Genomic DNA, 24,527 nt, shown 5'->3' on the forward strand with positions numbered 1-24,527 from the left:
GGGAGTTATACATGATATAAATGATGAATTGATGGGTGCTGACGAGTTGATGGGTGCAGCACACCAACATGGCACAAGTATACATATGTAACAAACCTGCACGTTATGCACATGTACCCTAGAACTTAAAGTATAATTTAAAAAAAATGGGAATAATAAAAATAAATAAATAAATAAATAAATAAACTTGAGTTCCTACAGCACCAAGGTGTCCCGCCTCATTGATTGGCCTTTTGTGCCTCAGTTTCCCCATCTGTACAATGGCAGTAATACTGGTAAACCTCATATGCTTGCTGAGAGTATTAAACTCATATGCCTTGGCATGGATGAGCTGCTTCTCAAAGCCCAAGCCAACATTCCCAATGTTGGGTATTCAGTGGTTTGCAAGGATGCCGAAGAGCCCATTGGTGTTCAGACCCAAGTCCAGCACGATGTGGTTCAGGTTTTCTTAGTTTTACTCATTCGCATTCTCTGATTTCAGCCACATTCCATCTTTGTATCTAAGGTCTACCATTGACTTCACATTTTTCTATCAATTGCCTCACTTTGGTAACCAAAAGTGTAATTTAAATGGACACTTGGTAGCACTATGATAAACCCAGTATTCTTATGTTCACAAGGATAAATTTAAAATAAATACATCATACAAATGATACTCCAAATGCAATGTGCACAAAAAGGGCTCATTGGCTTCTAAATAATATTCCCCACTGCAACAAGGGCCAGACTTGCAAATGTTACATAAGTTTGAAATTATTTCAGAATGAAGAGTTTAAAATCAGGAGGAGGAAGGAAGGGAGAGAAGGACAGGACTCCTCAGAGGGAGGTCTGATTCCAGTCAGGATACGGAATGTAGACAATGAGCTGTGCCAGGAGGTGAGGACATGGACAAAGGCAATGGGAGCCTGTCAAAAGGCCACCAGCACTATCTCACAGCAGCTCCTGGCCAAGACCAGGAATATTTGAGCATCAAAATAAATGATGAGGCTAATGGATTATAATCTAGTGAATAAAACAAAATTCCATGAGTCCATTCTGATGTAAATAAATAAGTAGGAGCGGCTCTTCCTTCCAGTAAATGCCGATAATAAATGTAGGAGTGATGGAGTCAGAAAATCCTTTGGCAGCCCTCATAGTAATAATGCATTCAGGCAAAACTCATCAATGAGGTTAAAACAGTGGGCAAAAGTTGGATGAGGAACAGGATACTTGCATAATCTCAGAAGAATTTCCCCACAGATTACTTACTGAGCTCAAAGGGGTTAAAAGTAGCTTACATTAGTGGGGCCTGGAGTCGACCACCCTACCCAGGGATTTCGGGACAGATATGTCCCTCCTGATGTGATCAGCTACAGATGCTTCACCCAGAGCCTGAGGAAACATCAGGCCGACCCAAATCAAGAGACGTTCTGTGAACTCCAAATTGTGAATATCATGAAGGCTGAGGAAAATCGGGGGTCTATCCCAGCTGCAGGATAGGGGTAGATGACCGAATGCAGCATGGGAGCCTGGACAGGCAGGCAGAAGAACTGCTAAGGACAGTGTGGGGAAAGCTGGCAAAGTGTGAATGTGAATCAGTATTGTGTCAATGTGAAGTTTCCTGGTTTTGATAACTGTACTGCGATTCTCTAAGAGATCGCCCTTGTGCCTGGGAAAAACACTGAAATATTTAGGTACAAAGGGGAATGATGCCTGCAACTTACTCTCAAATGTTTGGGGAAAAAAATGTGTACTTGTGTATGCGTGCATGCACGCATATGTGTCTGGAGAGAGAAAGAGGAGAGGAGAGACAGAAGAGGAGGAGGGGAGGAGAGGGAGAAAGAGAGGAGAGGAGAGATGAGGAAAAAAGGGGAAGGGAGAGGGGAGAGAATACAAATGGTAAAATAAATGGGACAAAAACATAAACAATTGGTGAATCTGGATCAAAAGCACGTGGGAGTTATCTGCCACTCTCATAGCTTTTCTGTAAGTTTGAAGATATTTCTAAATAGAAATATCTTTAAAGTGAAAGGTATTTGACTGTGTGCTGATCCAGATGCTCTGCTTTGGCCACCACCAAAAGAGTGACAAAGAGGTGTGGCTGACAGTTCCCAGCCCCCCAGCACCTGTGTGTGAGGTATCTGGGAACTCCCCACAACCGTGACCTCCCCACACCTGTAAACGAGCCAGATATGCTGGAGGAGACTCCTCTGAAATAAAGCATGCAGAAGCATCAGGAGTGGTGTCTGGCAGGTCCTGGGTGCTCCACGACACTGCTCCCCTAGCCCCCAGACACCTCCAGTCCAGAAGGTCCAGGCCCTCCCTGTCTTACGTCTGGGTGACATCAAAAGTTAGCCAGCTTTGGGAGGCCAGAGGCATGTTTCTGGCCAAGAGGAGGTTCTCTCCTTCTGACTCTGGGGTAGTAGATCCAAGGAACTTGTGGATTTTACCTGGGAACACAGCACCCCTGCCATGAGCTTACCCCTCACTCCCAAAAGAGGAGAATAAAAGCTATACACAGTGCCCCTGAGAAATAAGATGCAGGTGCAAGAAAAGCTTGCTGCCATGCAAGCAGGGAGGTGGAAGGTGAAAGGCCTCTGACCTGGGAAGTCTTGCAAGAAACTGATGTAAATTGGAAGGGAAGAAAGATTTCATGCATGGAAATGTCCAGCGGCATTATTTATAACAGGAGAAAATAGAAAACTGTTGTTAAGTAAATTATGATACACCCACTTGATACAATATTATGTGATCCAAGGAATTCTTCACAAGGGAAAATGATTGGATTAAGACATCAAATGAAAATATATAGATAGATAAACTATAATCTACCATGAAAAACTATAAGAAAAAAGACTGGACGGAAATACATCTAGATGTTAATGACAGTTGCTCCTGAGTGGTGCTATCATGGGTGTCTTTCTTGCCTCTCCTTTGAACTTTTCGTAGTTCCCGTGGGTTATGTTACCTTGTTGCCTGTGGAATAAAATCCAACTTCTTTGTTCCCATTCCTGGCCTTCTGTGATGACCTCTGGCTCACCACTCATTCCAGCAGTGCCCTCCTTGTCCATGCTGTTCTCCTCCTAGAGTCCCTCCTGGGCCTAGCAATGTCTGTGCACCTCTCAAGGCCAGCTCAGACAACAGGAGCTTTTCTGGGGACAACGCTGGCCTCCAGTGTTGCCCCACGAGCATGGAAGAGTGAGTGCAGTGCCACTTTGGACACCTGCCTCCTAGGCATCCAGCTCTGTCCCTTGAGACCCTCCCCAAAACAGGCAATCACCCTGCCTCTCCATGGCTCCTGGAGAGTCTATCTCTCCACCTTGTCTTCCCACATCAGGGCCTTTGAGAACAGAGCCCTTACCTGACTTACTCTTAGAAATAAATAAGAAATGAGCAGTAAAGGAGTGAGGGGAACAGGGAGAGGAAATGAGAGAATTGGGGCTTGCTAGATCACTCAGAAACAGAGCACCCACCCTGTGCCACCTGCATGCTGGCTGCTGGGACACCCACCCCAGCTCCTTCAGAAACAGCCCTGGAGCCAGAGCGGCTGCCCTACAGGCTTCTCCCCCACAGGCCTCCCCCAGCCCAGGCTTGAGGCCAGGAAACTGGCTTGCAGGGAGCCCAAGGGAAATGCATCTGGACCAGTCAAAGCCAGCTGTCCTCCCCAGGAGCGCTCCCTCCAGTGTGGACGGGCAGACTGCCTCCCCGCACCGCAGGCCCTCTCACCTGTGCTAATGCTGGGCCTTGTCGTAGGAAGGGGTCTCCTGCAGATGCCGGAGCTTGAACTTGTGAAGCTGAGCTTGGCTGTCAAAACCTTCTCCAGCTTGGCACGGAGAAGACCCTGGAAGCAGTCGGTGCTGTTAGGAGGCCGCGGCCACTAGCACTCATCCTTGGGCAGGGTTGGAAATGAGGGTAAGGCCAGGGAGGCTGGGTCCGAGGAAGAAAAGCATTAGGTCCGGGGTGGTACTCCTGCCCTCCAGTGAGGGGGCCTCACTCCTGCTCCCCTTCTCTCAGTCCGTTTCCCTCTCCCCTCCCCAACACACCCCCAACTCCAGACCCACCCTCCATCTCCCCTCCCCGACCCACCAGGCAGCCCAGCACCCCTCCCCCTGGAGGCACCACACAGTGTTGCTTGTGGGGGCGTTGGTCCTTGGTGACCCTGCTGGGGTCGGCACCCCTCTGGAAAGGGTCCCACATGCAGCCAAGTGTGGGTGGGGGAGCACATGGTCATGCTCCTCCAGGGCAACAGGTGTTTCATCCCCAACACCAGCTGCTTCTCCTTCTGTGCCTTGTCCCTGGCCGCCAGCTCCCCTAGGCCCAGGAGCAGAGGACCAGGCTGGCCCAGCACCCCACAGGCAGCAGCTGCAGGGCAATGGCTCCTGCCCTGGTGGTTGGGATGGTGACTAAGGGCTGGGAGGATCTGGCCCCGCCCTCCCTGGAAAGGAGGCCTCCTGAGGGGACAGAGTGGGCACCCTCTATGACCGGGACCATACTTGTATTTGGGCCTCAATTTCCCCATCTTCAAGGAGCTCCTGAAACCCCCATAAGGGGTACCCAGTGGACACTCTGAGGTTGCAAGTGGAGCACCAGCAAAGCACAGGCATCAAATATTAAATAATTTAACGATTTCACACTAGATACCTAAGTAAAAAAAGCCTAACCCCAGAAGTGCACGGGAGGAAAATAGTGCTTAGAGGGGCCTCCTGCGCTGGCATTTGGTATTGTTTGTATTTGGAAGTGAATTGTAGGGAAGGGCATTTACCATCTTCAGGGTTTGGAGGCTCCAAAGGCCCTTACAGAATTCTCATCTGCTTCTCATGCCCTCATGCGGGCAAGAGTGGAGCCCCAATACAGATCCTTAACCAGGTCAGCATGTGGGCCCTAGGAGCATTCCTCAGCCCAGACTGCAGGCCACAAGCCCGGGCTTCTGCCCTGCCTCGGCAACCACAGCTGAGGGCAAATCACATTTCTTTGCCCTGCCTCAGTTTCTCCATTTGCAATCAGGGATGAATACTTCATGCACAGGACTGCAATGAGTAATAAATCAAGTGAGGGTGTGAACCTCCCCAGCTCACAACAACCGCTGCTAGACAAAATCTAGCTCTGCCCACCCTGTAGTTTTTTCAAATTCCCGACTAGGCTTGAAAAAGATTGGTCAATGTGGTTGGACCCCAACATTTTTAAAACCAGAAGTCTGAGAATCTCTTTCAAGGGAAATATGAGAGCAATGCTGTGGGTGTTGCACTAACTCTGTTCAATAAAAATGACTCGGCTTGGGGTTATTTTTGAATGAGACCTAACTTCCCATTCTGCCCTTACCGGGGATGTGTGCAAACCCAGGCATGCTGTTTGAACTCAGCTTTGTCATCTACAAACAGCAATAACATCCCTGCCAAGGGTTGTGGGGAAGATCAGGGATCAAGATCATTCCACTCACTGGCTCTGTGGGAGGCTTGGTGCTGGCTGAGGTGTGTCAGTGACTGCCACGGGCTGCACCCCTCATTGTTGCCCAAAGTCACCCGAGGTCACCCAAAGTCAATGGGAAATATCCAGGGATGATGGTGGATCCTGAGAGCACCTCACAACAGCTACCTTCGGCCCAGGATGACTTTGGAGGGCCTAAAGTTTTATCCAAAAATGGAGCCCCTGCCCCTCTCCCCATATGGGATTCAAATTGAAAAGCTGCACCATAAAATAAGGGAAGCCACAGATGCAGAGTTTTCTTCCTGGAGGCAAGCCTGTCACTTTTTTAGAGTATTTAAATTACTCCAACCCTGTTTCTCATGTGGAGGCTTGAGTAACTGATCCGGGAGAGAGCTCTGGGGCCCTACTACCTTCTAGGCAGCTCTGGCTTCAGCCTAAATGGCCTGGGGCTATCAGTGACTTTCTCCAGGAAGAGCTTCCTGGCTGCTCAGACCCTCTCTCCCGCTCCTGCATGTGACTCTGAGGGGTGTCACGCACCCCACGCCCAGCAGCCCAGGGTCACCAAGACAGCCACTTCCCAGGGCTCAGAGGGACTGAACAAGCATCCTGGTGTGTGGGGGAGGGGGAGCCTGGAGAGAGGGGCTCTTGAGACTGCACTTGCTTTGGGATACGTTCCTCCTTGGTCCAAGGGTGAGCTGGCGATGGAAAGTGTGTTAGTCCATTTGCATTACTGTAAGGAGATGCCTGAGGCTGGGTAATTTATTAAGAAAAGAGATTTATTTGGCTCAACATTCTGCAGGCTGTACAAGAAGCCCGGCACCAGCATCAGCTTCTGGGGAGGCCTCAGGGAGCTTCCACTCATGGTGGAAGAGAGAACAAGAGAGAGAGGGGAGGCACCAGGATCTTAACCAGATCTCACATGAACTCATAGAGTGAGAGTTCACTCATTATGGTGAGGACCGCACAAAGCCATTCATGAGGGATCAGCCCATATCACCCAAACACCTCCCACTAGGCCCACCTTTTGAGATCGATCAAAAAATCACAATGGGTCACCACCACATAAGCAGTCACTCAAACAGTCAAGATGTTAAGAAATCTCTTTTACAAAGGCAGATGAACAAAAAGGACATCTCTTCATTTATTGAAGAAGTTTCAACATTCCTATGTATACACACAATGCTTATACACAGTCAACACTGTGATAATGCACTCTGGAGTCAAATCTGCAAAAAATGCATGAAACAAATTTGAACTCTCTAAAAGTCTCTATACAATGTATACCTCCAATATTGGAAATGATGCAAACATGAAATACATAGCCATATGCATCTCCTTAAACCATACTTAATTTTCACATAAAGACAATATGAAGGTAATAGTTCCACCTAACATGATGCAACTATCCTATGTAGAATGAAAGAGGCACTAATCCCTTCCTCAGAATTTTGACTTTCAGGATTTCAACATTCAGGATTCTAATCTGTTGGGATTGTGATTTTGGGGCTTTTAGACTGTAGGAATTTAGACATTAGGGATGTTGATCTTTCAAATTCAGCATTCAAGATCATGGCATTCAGGATGTGTCCTCCAGGATTATAATCCAAGCCCACTTTACCACCCCACAAAGAGAAAGGAGAAGAAGCATTGCATGCATTCAAGCTACAGAACTGGAACTACATAAAGTTGAGATCCTTGAGAGTGGGAGGCTGCTGTGAAAGCAGAATGAGGAAAATTCTGCCCAGTAGCATATAAGAGGTCAAGAAAGCTGGTATCTGCCTAGAACACTGAAGGAGAGGAGAGGAGGACTCTCCTAAGGGAAACTGAGACCCTGAACTTACATTATGCACAGGTTTGAAGTCCACGTGTCACTAAAATCCCTAAGCTGCGAAAGTAACATGAGAATCGTTTATAATTGGTTGAGACTTTAGGTGTCTCAGAGACAGTGAAAGCAAAACCCACCCTTAGAAACAATTTCCCAGCCCAGAGGTTCCTACATTAAAAACCAACAAACACAAATTCTGCCATATAGGAAGTCTCAGTTTAAAAAATTCAAAACACACAAAGAAATATGACACAATCAGTAAAAATCAACAGAACTATTTCACTCAGTTTTTCTGTGAACCTCAAACTGCTGGGAAAAAAAGCCTATTTTTTTAAAAAATAGCAGAAACAGCAAACTAGATTAGCTTCTCCCAACCCTCACCAAACTTGAGTCAGTAAAACATTATGAAAATGTTTATAAAATAAGACATTTCAAAAGATTAAAGAAACTAGAAACCATATAAGAAAAGAGAACTTCTAAAGATTAAGGGAAAATAAAACACTTAAAATAAAAAGTCACCAAGAGAATAGATGTTAAATGTTCTCACTACAAAAAAAAATGGTATGTTAGGTGATAGATTAGCCAGCTTGATTGTGGCAATAATTTCAGAATGTATAGATATGTCAAGTTACCGTGTACACTGTAAATATATACAATTTTTATTTGTCAGTTATACCTCAATAAAGCTGAAAAATAAAATTAAAAGACATTGAAATTAAAAACTCAATGGGCAGGTTAAACACAAGTTAAACACCTGTGAGGAGAGAATTAGTGAAGTGGAAGATAGTTCTGAGGAAATCACTTAGAATGCATCACAGAGATGCAAATAAATAATTTTATTAAAAACCTTGAGGGGCTCAAAAACTTGAGAAAAGAATAAGAGCTGACACACAGCTGATGGGCATTCAGAAAGGAGAGCTTTCTGAATGAAGAAGGAGGAGAAGCCATATTTGAGAGATTTGTCATTTTAAAGAAATTATTAAAATATAAATCCTTGGGTTGAGTAAGCACAAGTAGCTCTGAGCACAAAAAGTAAAAATGAATACATGGGCCGGGTGCAGTGGCTCATGCCTGTAATCCCAACACTTTGGGAGGCCGAGGCAGGCAAATCACTTGAGGCCAGAAGTTCAAGACCAGCCTGGCCAACATGGTGAAACCCCATCTCTACTAAAAATACAAAAAATAGCCAGGCATGGTGGCTTGCACCTATAGTCCCAGCTACTCAGGAGGCCAAGGCAGGAGAATCACTTAAACCCAGGAGGCAGAGGTTGCAGTGAGCCAAGATCATGCCACTGTACTTCAGACTGGGCAACAGAGCAAGACTGACTTAAAAAAAAAAAAAAGGATTGCATGGATATACCTCAATAAAAATCATAAAATGTCAAAGACAAAGAGAAAATCTACTTAGCAACCAGAGAGAAAAGACCAATAACCTAGCAACCAGTATCCACTTGACTGACCACAGATGCCTAAAGTGCAATAGAAGAGGCCTGAAGAAAAGAGAATCACGTCTTCAATGTGTTGGAAACAAACAACTTTTAACTGAACATTCCATGCCCTGTTCAACAAGCATTCCAGAGTGAGAGTGAAATGAAGTGATTTTCATTCAAATAGAGCACCCCTCCCACACACACATACACATGCTGAGAGAACTAGTGAAGAACATACTTCAGAAACAAAGACAGAGTAAGATGCAACAAGCAGGAAAAGTAATAAACATGCAGGGAAATCTAAACCTCATGACCACAAACTGTGTGAAACAATACTAATGATGAATGGGGATCATTAGAAACAGGGTGGACCTAAAATTAAGACAATAGAGCATGAAAGTTGAGGGAAAGATATAATAATAATAGTTAAGGAGTTCTGTGGTTCTTTTATTCTGGGGAAAGAAGATGAAAATACCAGCTTTAAAAGTGCATATTAAATTTGTAAAGACTAGGAATAAACTGTATAACTTCAGTGAAAAAGGGAAAGGGAATACGCAAGTCCAATTAATTCATAGAAGTCAGGGCTGGGTGCGGTGGTTCATGCCTGTAATCCCAACACTTTGGGAAGGCGGGTCAGGCAGATCACCTGAGGTCAGGAGTTCAAGACCAGCCTCGCCAAAACATCGCTACTAAAAAAATACAAAAAATTAGCCGGGCATGGTGGCAGATGCCTGCAATCCCAGCTACTCACAAAGCTGAGGCAGGAGAACTGCTTGAACCCGGGAGGCAGAGGTTGCAGTGAGCTGAGATCACACCACTGCACTCCAGTCTGGACAACAAGAGCAAAACTCCATCTTAAAAAAAAAAAAAATCCATAGAAGACAGGAGAGGAAACTAAAGTTAAAGATGAAACAAAGCATGATAATAAATACAACACACACACAATGACAGAAATAAATCCAAATTTATTAGTAATCTGTTATACATTGACTATGTTTGTATACTGATGAAAATTATTTGCATTCTGAAGAAAATTATTTGTAAAATGATAAATGGAAAAAACATACTAGGCAAATATGAATCAAAAGAGAGCAGTTATAGCTATACTTACATTAGACAAAATAAACAAGACAAAAAGCATTATTAGGGTGAAAGAAGTTATCATGTGATCATAGGAACAATTTCTATCACATATGACAATGAAAATTCACCATAAAGATGTTTTTAAAATCCAGAATCTATATGTTTCTAACAATATAGCCTTAAAAAAGAAAAAGCAAAAATTCATAGATTTATAAAGAGAAATTTTAAAATCCATATAATAATGGAAAAGTTCACATACCTTCATTCAGTAATTGATAGATTAAGCAGGGAAAATAAAGATTAGCAAGGACACAGAAAATTTAAGCAGCCCAGTTTACACACTTGACCTAATGAACAGTCATAGAACACCCAACAATCAGCACAATCTAATCAGCTGCTAAACAACAAAACTGGCCTCAACAAACACCAAAACAGCCGATCCCACGCACAGCACAGTCTCTGACCACAGTGAAATGGCATTCAAAATTAATTACAGAAAGACAGTCAACCTTGCAAATGTATTTGAAAATTCCACACTTTAAACAGCTTATGAATTGAAGAAGAAACCATACTGAAAATTAGAAATTAGAACCAAATAATGATGACTGCATAGCACATAAAAACTATAGGATGAACCTAAAGTGGTACTCAGAGGAAAAGTTATAGCTTTAAATGCAAGTATTAAAAAGCAAGAAGGCAGGGCATAGTGGCTCACGCCTGTAATCTCAGCACTTTGGAAGACTGAGGCAGGTGATCACTTGAGGTCAGGAGTTCAAGACCAGCCTGGCCAACATGGTGAAACCCCATCTCTACTAAAATACAAAATTAGCTTGGCGTGGTGGCAGGCGCCTGTCATCCCAGCTACTCAGGAGGCTGAGGCAAGAGAATCACTTGAACCTGGGAGGCGGAGGTTGCAGTGAGCCGAGATCGTGCTACTATACTCCAGCCTGGGGGACAGAATCAGACTGTTTCAAAAGAAAGAAAGAAAGAAGAAAAAAAAAAAAAAAAAAAAAAAAAAAAAAAAAAGGAAGACTAAAAAACTATGAAACAAGGATCCAGCTCAAATTATTATTTGAAGAATTAACAGACTAAATTCCAAAGCCACCAAAGGAAGAAAATGATGTAAGCATACTCATTTGGTGAAACAAATGAAATTGAACCTCTACCTCTCTCTATGCTTAAAAATTAATTCTAGCTGTATTAAGTAATTAAATGACAAAATTAAAAATTCCAGTAGGAAATACAGGTAAAAGTCTTTCCAAATGTAGAGTAGGAAAAGACTTTTTTAAAAAGACACAGCAAACACTAGCAATAAAATAAAAGATTGATAAATTTGACTATATGTAAAAAAGTAAGCTCATCAACAAATACTTTAGCAAAACAGAAAGACACATTAGAAACCTGGAGATAATATTTACATAATCTATGCTGAATCTGAATCAAGAATACAAAGAACCCCTACAAATTAATAAGAGAAGGACAAACAAGCCAATAAAAATAAACAGGAAAAATAACTGAAAAGGAAACACACATGAGGAAATGTCTGAAACCATTAGACATAAAGAAAACCAAATAAAGGTCAAAATGAGATTTTAAACTCATATGGTCTACAAAAATTAAAGTCTGATAGCATTACATATTGGAAAGGATACAAATCAGCAGGATTTCTTCTAAAGTGTGATAGTTGGCACAATGGGTACAATTCCATTCTTGGCTCTATGTCCAAGAGACAACCTCACTCACATGTACCAGGAGGCATATATCAGAGTGTTAATAGCTGCAGTATTTATAATGGAAAAACCTGAGATAACTGAATGCCTTTCAATAAGAAATCACATAGGAAATTAGAAATTAGAACCAGGTAAGACAGAATAGATAAATTGTGGAATATTTACAAAATGGCATATCATACCATGGTGAAACGTAAAAGTACAGTGATACGGTTTGGCTGTGTCCCCACCAAATTTCATCTTGAATTGTAGCTCCCATAATTCCCACCTGTTGTGGGAGGCACCCAGTGAGAGATGATTGAATCATGGCGGGTGGTTTCCCCCATGCTGTTCTTGTGGTAGTGAATAAGTCTCAGGAGATCTGATGGTTTTATAAGGGGAAACTCCTTTTGCTTGGTTCTCATTCTCTCTCGCCTGCTGCCATACAAGACATATCTTTGTTCTTCCCTTGCCTTCCGCCATGATTATGAAGCCTCCCCAGCCACGTGGAACTGAGTCCATTAAACTTATTTTTCTTTATAAATTGCCCAGTCTCAGGTATGTCTTCATCAGCAGCATGAAAACGGACTGAAATATACAGCTACATGCCATAATGTGGATAAAACACACCAGTATAACATTGACTTTAAAAACGAAGTCTCAGAATATTAAGTACAGCAAGATCCCTTTTTATTACATTAAGAACAACTAAAAATAATGTTCTTCTAGGTATACACAAACATAGAAGCAAGGAAATAGTACAAAGCTGAGAATAGTGTTTACTAGCTGTGGAAGAAAGGTGGAGGAGAGGAGAGGAATAAAGAGGTAACTGTGAGTTATTGGGCTGTCCTTTCTCTTATGCTGGGCAGTGGGTTCATGGGTGCTTACTAGTACAAGCATAACCAAAAAAAAAAAAACAGGCATGACAGGATGACGGGGAGCCTCTTCTGCCAAGAATTCTGGCTTATCTGGTTCTGAGTACCTGAGGTCTGTTAGAAAGTTAACAACAGAGTAATCAAATAAATAATAAAAAGCTGATTTTTTTGAAGAGGCTAATAAGAGAGACAAATCTCCAGCATGAGATCAAGGTGAACAAAGGGAAGAAAACAGGGAAACAGTCTTAAAAATATTAAAAACAAAAAACAAAAAAACACGTAATTACAGTTAAAGTCAAAATTTAAATAACCATTTGAGAATAGGACACATGTGCATTTAACATAGGCACATCCTCCTGTGTACTTTACATCATTTATAGACCACTTGCAATATCTAGTACAATGCAAATGCTATGCAAATAGTTATCATACTGTATTGTTTCTTGTTTGTATTATATTTTATTGTATTGTTATTTTCTAAAAAAGTATTCTTGATCTGAGGTTGGTTGCAGATCCAACCACACTGCAGATCCAGTGTGGAAACCAGGGACAGCGACGGCCGGGAAGGCATGGTCAGTGAATGAAGCACGCCTGGAGACCAATACACGTCAACTTTAGAAGGGGAGTACATTAGTCTGTTTTCACCCTGCTGATAAAGACAACCCGAGACTGGAAAGAAAAAGAGATTTAATTGGACTTACAGTTCCACATGGCTGGGGAGGCCTCAGAATCATGGCGGGAGGCAAAAGGCACTTCTTACATGGCAGTGGCAAGAGAAAATGAGAAAGCAGCAAAAGTGGAAAACCCTGATAAAACCATCAGCTCTCATGAAATTTATTCACTATCACAAGAACAGCATGGGAAAGACCAGCCTCCATGATTCAATTACTTCCCACTAGGTCCCTCCCACAACATGTGGGAATTCTGGGAGCTACAATGCGAGATTTGGGTGGGGACACAGCCAAACCATATCATTCTGCCCCGACCCCTCCAAATCTCATGTCCTCACATTACAAAACCAATCGTGCCTTCCCAACAGTCCCCCAAAGTCTTAACTCATTTCAGCATTAACCCAAAAGTCAACAGTCCAAAGTCTCATCTANCAAAAGGCACTTCTTACATGGCAGTGGCAAGAGAAAATGAGAAAGCAGCAAAAGTGGAAAACCCTGATAAAACCATCAGCTCTCATGAAATTTATTCACTATCACAAGAACAGCATGGGAAAGACCAGCCTCCATGATTCAATTACTTCCCACTAGGTCCCTCCCACAACATGTGGGAATTCTGGGAGCTACAATGCGAGATTTGGGTGGGGACACAGCCAAACCATATCATTCTGCCCCGACCCCTCCAAATCTCATGTCCTCACATTACAAAACCAATCGTGCCTTCCCAACAGTCCCCCAAAGTCTTAACTCATTTCAGCATTAACCCAAAAGTCAACAGTCCAAAGTCTCATCTAAGACAAGGAAAGTCCCTTCTGCCTATGAGCCTGTAAAATCAAAAGCAAGCTAGTTACTTCCTAGACACAATGGAGGTACAGGTAAATACAGCCATTCCAAATGGGAGAAATTGGCCAAAACAAAGGGGTTTCAGGACCCATGCATCCAAAATCCAGCAGGGCAGTCCAATTTTAAAGCTCCAAAATGATCTCCTTTGACTCCAGGTCTCACATCGAGGTCACGCTGATGTGAAAAGTAGGTTCCCATGGTCTTGGGAAGCTCTGCCTTTGTGGCTTTGCAGGGTACAGACTCCTGCCCAGCTGCTTTCATGGGCTGCCATCGTCTGAGGTTTTTCCAGGTTCACGGTGCAAACTGTTGGTGCGTCTACCATTCTGGGGTCTGGTGGACGGTGGCCCTCTTCTTACAGCTCCACTAAGTGATGCTCCAGTAGGGACTCTGTATGGGGGCCCTGACCCCACATTTCCCTTCTGCACTGCTGTAGCAAAAGTTCTCCATGAGAACCCTGCCCCTGCAGCAAACTTCTGCCTGGGCATCTAGGCGTTTCCATCCATCTTCTGAAATCTAGGTGGAGGTTCCCAAACCTCAATTCTTGTCTTCTGTGCACCCTCAGGCTCAACACTATGTGGAAGCTGTCAAGGCTTGGGGCTTGCACCATCTGAAGCCACGGCCTGAGCTCTATGTTGGCCTCTTTCTGCCACAGCTGGAGCAGCTGGGATGCAGGACACCCAGTCCCTAGGCTGCACACAGCTGGGGGACCCTGGACCCAGTCCATGAAACCACTTTTTCCTCCTAGGCCTTCAGGCCTGTGATGGGAGGGGCTGCTGTGAAGACCTCTGACATATCCTTGAGACATTTGGCTCTTCGTTACTTATGCAAATTTCTGCAGCCAACTTGAATTTCTCCTCAGAAAATGGGTTTTTCTTTTCTATCACATTGTCAGACTGCAAATTTTCCAAAATTTCATGCACTGCATCCCTTATAAAACTAAATGCCTTGAACAGCACCCAAGTCATCTCTTGAATGCTTTGCTGCTTGGAAATTTCTTCCACTAGATACCCTAAATCATCTCTCTCGGGTTCAAAGTTCCACAAATCTCTAGGGCAGGGGCAAAATGCTGCCAGTCTCTTTGCTAAAACATAGCATTGAAAGTTAAGAAATTAACAGAAAAAAATTGGTCCCAGGCTGATAATACCCATGAGACACAAGCACATACAAAAACCATGCTGGTGAGAAAGCCCCTTTGAAGATGACTCACCCATCTTTACACACACAAGAGTCACACACACACACAAAAACAATTTACTGTGAGGGAGAGAGCCAGCAGACACCACAAAGAGCAGGATCAACAGCAAGACCTGCAGCCAGTGCAGTAATTCGATGAAGACTATGAAACAGTGGTGTTTAAAATTATTATAGCCACAAGAAGAAAAAATAAGAAAAAAGCATTGTAAGACAAAATCGGGAAGCTTAGAGGGGAGAAAGAAGCAATTTTAGAAATCAACATTATAATTATAAAATTAAAAATTCAGGCTGGGCACAGTGCCTCATGCCTGTCATACCAGTGCTTTGGGAGGCCAAAGCAGGAGGATCACTTGAGGCCAAGAATTCAAGACCGGCCTAGGTGACACAGCGAGACTCTGTCCCTCTGAAAAAATTTTCAAACTTCAGCCAGGTATGGTGGCACCTTCCTGTAGCCCCAGCCTCTTGGGAGGCTGATCACTTGAGCCCAGGAGTTAGAGTTTGCAGTGAGCTCTGGTCAAAAGTTTGCAGTGAGCTATGATCAGAGCTATGATCATGCCACTGCACTTCAACCTGGGCAAAAGTGAAACTATGTCTCAAAAAAATAAAATAAAAAGTCAATGGATAGCTTAACCAGAAAGTTAGAAACAAAAAGTTCCAGAAGGGTGAAAGCAAATGAGGAGAGGCAGTATTCAAAGAAATAATGGCTACAGTCTTCCAGAACTGTTGAAGGACATGAATCCTTAAATTCAAGAAGTACACGCTCCATACAGGATAAAAATAAATCCACATATCTCTCAGGACTGAACCAGAAGGGGGAAAAAATCACATAAATCAGAATGAAACTGCACAACACCAATGACAAACAGATGATATCTACAAAGGAACAACTTTTAAAACAGACAAAATAAACAATTTTCTAGAAAAATCTTACCAAAATTAACTGAAAGCAACATGGAACACCTGAAGGTATTTTTTAAAGTGTACAAATCAGCAGCCTTTAGTACATTCACAATGTTGTGCAATCACCACTTCCATCTAGTTCCAAAGCACTTTCATTACCCCATAAAAGAACCCTATACCTATTAAGAAATCACTCCCCATTCCCCTCCCCACCCCAGCCTCTGACAACCATTCATCTGCTTTCTGTCTACAGAATTTCCTGTTCTGTGTATTTTATATAAATGGAATCATATAATATATGCTATCTTTTGTGTCATCCATGTTGTTGCATCAGTACTTCATTCCTTTTGTGCCTGAGTAATATTCCACTGCATAGATATACTACATTTTGTTTACGCATTCATCTGTCAATGGATGCTTCAACTGTTTCCACATTTTGACTATTATGAATAGTGCTACTATGAATATTCACAAACAAGTATCTGTTTGAGCACCAGTTTTCAGTTTGTGGAATATTCTACACAGTGTAACTGTTGGATCATATGATAATTCTATGTTTAACTTTTTGAGGAACCACCAAACTGTTTTTCACAGTGGTTGCACCATTTTACATTCTCACCAGCAATGTATAAGCATTTGCTTATCCATGTCCTTGTCAACACTTGTTACTGAGTTTAAAAAAATTTTATTATAGTCATGCTAGTGACTGTTAAGTGGTATTTCATCACGGTTTTGACTTGCATTTCCCTAAAGACTAATGATGTCAAGCATCTTTTCATGTGCTTTTTGGCCATTTGTGTATCTTCTTTGGGAAATGTCTATTCAGATTCTTTAAGCATTTTTAATTGGGTTGTCTTTTTGTTAAGCTCCCAATTTATCTTGCACCTTATGTTAATTATGTATTAACAACTGTACTGAGATATAATTCATATACCATATAACTCATTTATTACAGTAGTACAATTCAGTAGCTTTTAGTATACTCAAAGATATATGCAACCATCACCATCTCAATTTTACATTTTCATCACCTGAAAACCTAAAAACACCTCCAAACCCCCAACTTTTTAACTATTGTCCTCACTTATGACCCTTTAAGCAACCTACTTACCCCTTTTTCTTTAAGCAACCACTAACCTACTTCCTGTTTCTATAGATTTCCCTATTCTGGACTTTTATATGGATGGGATCATAGCATGTGGTCTTTTATAGCTTTTTCACTTAGCAGAAAATTTTAGAGGTTCGTTAGTGTTGTAGCATGTATCAGTCCTTCATTGCCTTTTGGGGCTGAATAATATTCCATTGTATAGATATACTGCATTTTAAAATTCATTTACCTATTGATGTATATTTGAGCTGTTTCCATTTTTTACTATTATGAACAATGCTGCTAGAGACATTCATATACAAGTTTCTGTGTGAACATATGTCTTCATTTGACTTGGTTATATACCTAGGAGAAGAATTTCTAGGTCATAGGCTAGCTCTGTGTTTAATCACTTGAGAAATTGCAACTGTTTTCTAAAGTGGCTGCACCATCTTACATTCTCACCAGCAGTATCCGTGGCTTCCAATTTCTCTACAATCTCAACACTTGTTACTTTTTTATTATTTTAGCCAACTTAGTGGGTGTGAAGTGATATCTCATTGTGGTTTTGCTTTGCATTTCCCTGATGACTAATGATGTTGAGCATCTTTTCATGTGCTTCTTGGCCATTTTTATTTGGGAAAATGTCTAATCAGATCCTTTGTCCATTTTTAAAGTTATTTCTGAGTCTTTATTAGTATGATTCACAAACACTTTCTCCAATTCTGTAGGTTGTCTTTTCCCTTTCTTGATGGTATCCTTCAAAGCACAGAAGCTTTAAATGTCAATGAAGTCCAAATTCTTTTTTCTTTTGCTGCTTGTGTTTTGAATGTCATATCTAAGAATACTTTGCCAAACCCAAGTTCATGAAGATTTACCCATTTTCTTCTAAGAGTTTTATAGGTTTTGCTTTGACAGTTAGGTCTTTTATCTTTTTTTTTTTAGACAGAGTCTCACTCTGTCACCCAGGCTGGAGTGCAGTGGCACGATCTCGGCTCCTGGGTTCAAGTGATTCTTCTGGTTCAAGTGATTCTTCTGCCTCAGCCTCCCGAGTAGCTGGGACTACAGGCGCATGCCCTCATGCCCAGCTAATTTTTGTATTTTTAGTAGAGATGGGGTTTCACCATATTGGTCAGGCTGGTCTCGAACTCCTGACTTTGTGATCTGCCCGCCTTGGCCTCCCAAAGTGCTGGGATTACAGGCGTGAGCCACCACGTCCGGCCTCTTGCATCTAACTTTTTTTTTTTTTTTTTTTTTTGAGATAGGGTCTTGCTCTGTCACCCAGGCTGGAGTACAGTGGCATGCTCATGGCTCACTACAACCTCGACCTCCTGGGCTCAAGTGATCCTCTCACCATAGCCTCCTGAGTAGCTGGGACTACAGACACACATGACCATGACCAGCTAAATTTTTTTTTTTCTGTAGAGACATGACTTTGCCATGTTGCCCAGGCTGGTCTGAAACTCCTGGACTCAAGCAATCTGCCCCTTTGCCTCCCAAAGTGCTAAGACTCCAGGCATGAGCCATCACACCCAGCCAACTTTTTAAATATAATGTAAGGTAAGTGTCCAGCTTTATTCTTTTGCACATGACTATCCACTTGTCCCAGCACCATTTGTTGAAAAGACTGTTCTTTCCCCACTGGATGGACTTGGCACCTTTGCTGAAAATCAGTTGACTACAGATGTTTGCATTTATTTCTGGAATCACCATTTTTTTAAAAATACAATGATCTATGTCTATGCTTGTGCCAGTAACACACTTCTTAATTACTGTTGTTTTGTAATTCAAAATCAGGAAATGTGAGTTTTCTACTTTATTCTTTTCAGGATTTATTTGGCTATTCTGGGTTCCTTGCAATTTCATGTAACTCTTAGCATCAGCTTGTCAATTTCTGCAAAGAAATCAGCAGAGATTCTGAGAGGGATTATGCTGAATCTGCAGATAAGTTTGAGGAATATTGTCATCTTAACAGCATTAACTCTTCTGATCCACAAACATGGGATGTTTTTCCACTTATTTAGGTCTTCTTTAATTACTTTCTGCAATGCTTTGTAGTTTTCAGAGTATAAGTTTTGCACTTTGTTAAATATGTTAAGCACCTTATTCTTTTTTATGCTATTATGAATATTCTTAATTTCATTTTTGATTATTCACTGCAAGTGTGTAGAAATACAACTGATTTTTAAATACTGATGTTGTATCCTCCCATCTTGTTGAACTCATTTATTAGCTTCCATAGTTTTTTTTTTAGTGGATTCCCTAGAATTTTCTACATACAAGATCATGTTATTTGCGAACAGAGTTTTTCTTCTTCCTTTGCAACCTTTTTTTCTTCTTGCATAATTGTAATGGCTAGAATCTCCAGTACAATGTTAAATAGAAGTGTGATAATGGACATCCTTGTCCTATTTCTAATCTTAGTGGGAAAGCATTCAGTTTTCACCATTAAGTATAAAGACAGCTGTAGATTTTCATAGATGCTCTTTATCAGGTTAAGGTAGTTTCCTTCCATTCCTTGTTTTCAACCATTTTATCATGAAAGGGTGTTGGATTTATTCAAATGTACCTTTTCTTTTTTTCATCAGTAGAGATGACTTTTTAAAATTATATTGACATATGTATTACATTGATTTTCACATGTTAAGCCAATCTTATATCCCTGGGATAAATCCTACTTGGTGATGGTGTATAATTCTTTTTATATGTTGCTGGATTTGGTTTGTAGCATTTAGTTGAGGATTTTTGCATGTATTTCATAAGACATACTGGTCTGCAGTTTTCTTGTGATATCTTTGAGTGGTTTTATTATCAGGGTAATACTGGGAAGTATTCCCTCCTATTTCTTGAAAGAGTTTGAGAATAATTGCTATTAGCATTTCTTTGGTTGTTTGGTAGAACGCAGGGGTAAAACTGTCTGTGCCTGGGCTATTCTTCGTGGGCAATTTTCTGATTGCTGGTTTAATCTGCTCACTAGTGATAGGTCTATTCAGATTGCCCATTTCTGTAAGGTTGGTAGTAGTGTCTATTCTTTCTTATCAGATCCTAGTAATTTGAGTATTGTCTTTTTATTGGTCAATCTAGTGAAATATTTGTCATATTTATTGATCTTTTCAAATAACCAGTTTCTAGTAATATTTTCTCTATTGTTTTTCTATTCTTTGTTTCATTAATTTCTACTCTATTATTTCCTTCCTTCTGCTTGCTTTAGGTTTAGTTTTTCTTTCTTCAATGACTCAGGGTGGAAGGAAGGTTACTGTTTTATTTCTTCCTTCTTAATACAGGCATTTACACCTATAAATTTCCCTCTAAGCACTTTTTTAGCTGCATCTGTACAGTTCACTTGTGTCTTAATTTTCATTAGTCTCAAAGTGCTTTCTGATTACCTTTTTGTTTTCTTCTTAAGTGTATTGGTTATTTAATAGTATGTTGTTCAATTTCCTAATTGTGAGTTCTTCAAATGTTCCCATTTTTTATTTCTAATTTAATCCTGTGATTACGATCACAAAATGCTCTTTGTATTATTTCTATCCTTTCAAACGTATTGAAGTTTCATGGTCTAGTATAAGGCCTATCCTGAAGAATGTTCCATGAGCATTTGAGAATGTATATGCTGTAGTGCTTGGGTAAAGTGTTCTATAGATGTCTGTTAGGGCTAGTTGGTTTATAGTGTTGGTCAATTCTTCTATTTCATTAACTTTCTGTCTAGTTCTGTCCATTAATGAAAATAGGTTATTGGAGTCTCCAGTTACTATTATGGCCATTTTCTTCTTTCACTTCTGTCAGTTTTTGCTTTCTGTGTTTTGATTAAGTTCATATATATGTTTACAACTGTTATATTTTTTTGATGAATTAACCTTTTTATCATTATAAAATGTCTCTATCTCTAGGAGCATTTTTGTCTTAAGATCTTTGTCTGACACTAGTACAGCCAGTCCAGCTCTTTTGTGGCAATTGTTTGCACTATTTCTTTTTCTATCCTTTTACTTTTAATCTATCTGTGTCTTTGAACTTAAAGTGTGTCTCCCATAGATAACACAGAGTTGGAATGTATTTTTAATCCAATCTGACAGTCTCTGCCTGATTAAATTCATTAACATTTATTATTGATAAGTTGAATACACATTACTTTGTTTTCTATTATCTATTGTGTTCTTTTCATTCTCTTTTACTATTGCTTTTTGCATCGAGTATTTTCTAAGGTAGTATTTTAATTTTATTAATAATTTTTCAACTATATTTCTGGAGTTATTTTCTTAGTGGTTGCTCTAGCATTTACCATATACATCTTACCAGAATCTAGTAGAATTACACAAGCTTAAGTCCAATAATATATAGAAGCTTTCCTCCTATATAGCTATATTCCCTTTCCCCCTTTTTGTGATATTTTAGGTATACATACTGTATCCATTAATATTACAAATCCAACACATTGTTATAATTATTATTTTATCATCTGCCATCATTTCATTAGTCTATTACAGCTTTGCTCCCAGCCACCTGTGTTGTTTTGACAAATGCTATATATATGACATTTCTGAATGTTATAGACCAATACATTATATACATATTATTTGATACAGCTGCATTTTGAATCAGTTGAGAGAAGGAGAAAAATATGCATTTATGTGACTTTTATAATTATATAATTGCTTTTACTGGTGCTCTTCATTTGCTTTCAGCCTAAAGAACTTCCTTTAATACTTATTAGGCAGGTTGGTTAACAACAATTTTTCTGTTTTTGTTTATCTGGAAAAGTCTTTATTTCACTTTCATTTTTGAATAATACATTTGCTGGATATAGGATTCTTGGTTGACAGTTCTTTTCCTTCAAGCACTCTGTTATACCTGCCCTCTGGCCTCCATTATTTCTTCTGAGAAGTCAAGTATTAATTTTGTTCCCTAAGTGATGTATCTTTTTTTCACTCACTACTTTCAAGGTTTTCTCATCTTTGTTTCCAGCATTTTTTACCATGATGTGTCTGTGAATCCCTCTGCATTTATCATGCTGGAAGTTCACTAAGCTTCCTAGATGTTTTTCAATCAATTTGGAGAGTTTTCAGTCATTATATCTTTAAATATTTTCTTTTTCTTCTGTCCTTCTTGTAATCCCATTACATGCACACTTAATGGTCTTCAATGGTGCATATAATGGTGCTTCACACTTCTCTGGGGTTTTGCTCATTTTTCATTTTCATTCTGTTCTTTGGAAAGCATATCTCTCTTATTCTATCTGCCAGTTGGCTGATAATTTCTTCTGCCAGTTCAAATCTACTATTGAACCCCTTTCGTGCATTTTTTCCTTGTCATAGTTTTTAACTTCATGAATTTAGCTCTTGCCACTTGGAGCTGCAGGGGTAAGAAATGCTGGCATCTTGCCCCTCCCTGTGAGGTACCATACCTCTGGACAGGGAGCTGAGGGAGACGGAGCTCTGTTTTCTTGGCTGCACCCATTGAAATGGGAGGGAGGGGGGAGTGTGTTGTGGCTGAAGTGTCTGACTCACTGTTCTTACCAAGATTTGGATTTCCTTGAATAAGTGTTACTTTATTCTACATGCTTTTAGGATAATTTTCAGTATATTAAGTGTTTGTGTCTCTCTGTATAAGAGGAAGGTGTTTATTTTTTGTTACAATTTTCACCAGTTAAAGCTAATTCCTAGGACAGGGGGTCCAGAGGGCCCTTCACATTGCCATTCTGGAAGTGAAAGTCTAAAGGATATCTCAATGTTAGAAAATTTAACTGTGTACTTTACTACACTAAGAAAAGCTATACAATTATATCAATATATACCAGAAAAGACTTTGAGGACAATCATTCTACCATTTGTGATAACCAATTATGACACCACAATGATAAAAACAGTGGGTTGCTAGCAAAGTTAGATAAATGGACCAATTTAACAGAATGCAGAGCCAAGAAACATTTCCATAAATTATATGTAAATTGGTAAAGGTGGCATTATACATCAGGAGGAAAATAATAAACCATTTGTTAAAGGTGGTAGGGAAACTAGTTACCCGTATGGGATTAATAATTTATGAGAATATATTCATGACCTTAGCTAGGGAATGGTTCTTAAATAAAGAAACAAACAAAAAAAAAACACATGGAAAGACTGAATTTACTGTATTTTAAAACTTCCATATGATAAACATCACAAAGTAGATATGCAAATATGCTAATTCTCCATATTTTTATATAAAAGTTAAAAGACTCACAACTAAAACTAAAAATCTGTAGAACACCTAGGAATAAGCCTATTATGAAATGTGCAACAGATTTACGATGAAAGTTATTAAAATTTCATCCAAGAATATAAAAGACTATAATAAAATGAGGCCTATCATAATACTAATCAGAAACATTATATTAATTATAAAGAAGTCTTTTATTCTTAAATTAATGTGGAAACAAATGCAACCCTAGTCAAAAGAACACCACAATTTTACTGGAATTTAATAAACTAATTCTTGATTCAGCTGGAACAGAAAACACCCAAGAATAAGACACTGAAGAGGGGGAGAAAGGAAAAGGAACTTGCCTATGAATGGCAAAACACAATGCAAAGCACCAAATGACAGTGTGAGGAGTGTGGTTGGTAGAACCAACACCTGGATCCACGGGTCAGAAATAGACAACTTAGCATGTGATGAGTTGAAAGCTGACATTGTAAACTGGTAGAGAAAAGAATATTTGTTGATCATTGGAATAACTGCCTTTTTGTTTTTGTTTAGGGGAGCAATCCTAAAAGACAAACAACCCACAGGAAAACTAGGCAAATATAACACAAATAGGCAAAGTATGGTAGAGACCTACAAATGGCCAATAACACGCAAATGTTTGATTTTATAAGTAATCAGGGAAATTCAAGTGAAAACAAGGTACTTTCAATCATGAGATTGGTTAAAACAAAACAAAACAACCTACCGATATTGATACCACTTACTGTTGGCAAGGGTTTGGAGAAATGGGTCCTTTTATGGAGGGTGAATTGAAGCAAGCAATTCTGCTACATCAACTGACATTTAAAATCTACATAATTAATCCAACAATTCTATGCAGGCAAAGCTATACTTACAGGAATAGAAATGTCTTGCACATAATATTAAATGAAAAGTTAGTTGCAAAATAAGGATGGTATAACCCCATTAATATAAATTACATATTTAAAGCAAACTGATTGCTGTAATAGACTTCAAAAGACAGTAGTTTAAGCAAGTCAGTATTTTATTACAGTATTTTATTTTACTCTTAAATAGCAGGTCAAAGGAGAACAGTTCAAGACTGGCAGGCCAACTTCTCCTTCCTCAACACATGACTTCCATCTCTTGAGATGCCAGGTCACTACTGAAGCTCCCACTGGCCTCCCAGCCAGCAAGAAAGGGGAATGTCAAGGAGAGTGCATACCCTGCTTCTTTATTTAAAGGGCCAATTTGGAAGTTTAAAACTTAGTCATATGGTCACAATTAACTTTAAGGGAGGCTGAGAAGTAGTCTTAAGCTGAGCAGC

At 40.3% G+C, this 24,527-nt stretch overlaps 1 protein-coding gene across 2 annotated transcripts in view; it reads right to left on the reverse strand.

The window, feature by feature from the left end:
- Window positions 1–24,527, reverse strand: part of DRGX (dorsal root ganglia homeobox) — a 77,545-nt gene that overhangs the window by 51,621 nt on the left and 1,397 nt on the right. Inside the window, exon 2 of one of the 2 annotated variants that reach the window (XM_017885545.1) lies at window positions 3,706–3,820. The exons of the other annotated variant lie outside the window; for it this stretch is intronic. The gene's annotated coding sequence lies outside the window, so the exon portion shown is untranslated. The remainder of the gene's footprint in view (window positions 1–3,705; window positions 3,821–24,527) is intronic. 2 annotated transcript variants of the gene reach the window in all.

Source organism: Rhinopithecus bieti, unplaced genomic scaffold (genome assembly GCF_001698545.2).
Source record: "Rhinopithecus bieti isolate Rb0 unplaced genomic scaffold, ASM169854v2 scaffold_15143, whole genome shotgun sequence".
NCBI lineage: Eukaryota > Metazoa > Chordata > Mammalia > Primates > Cercopithecidae > Rhinopithecus > Rhinopithecus bieti.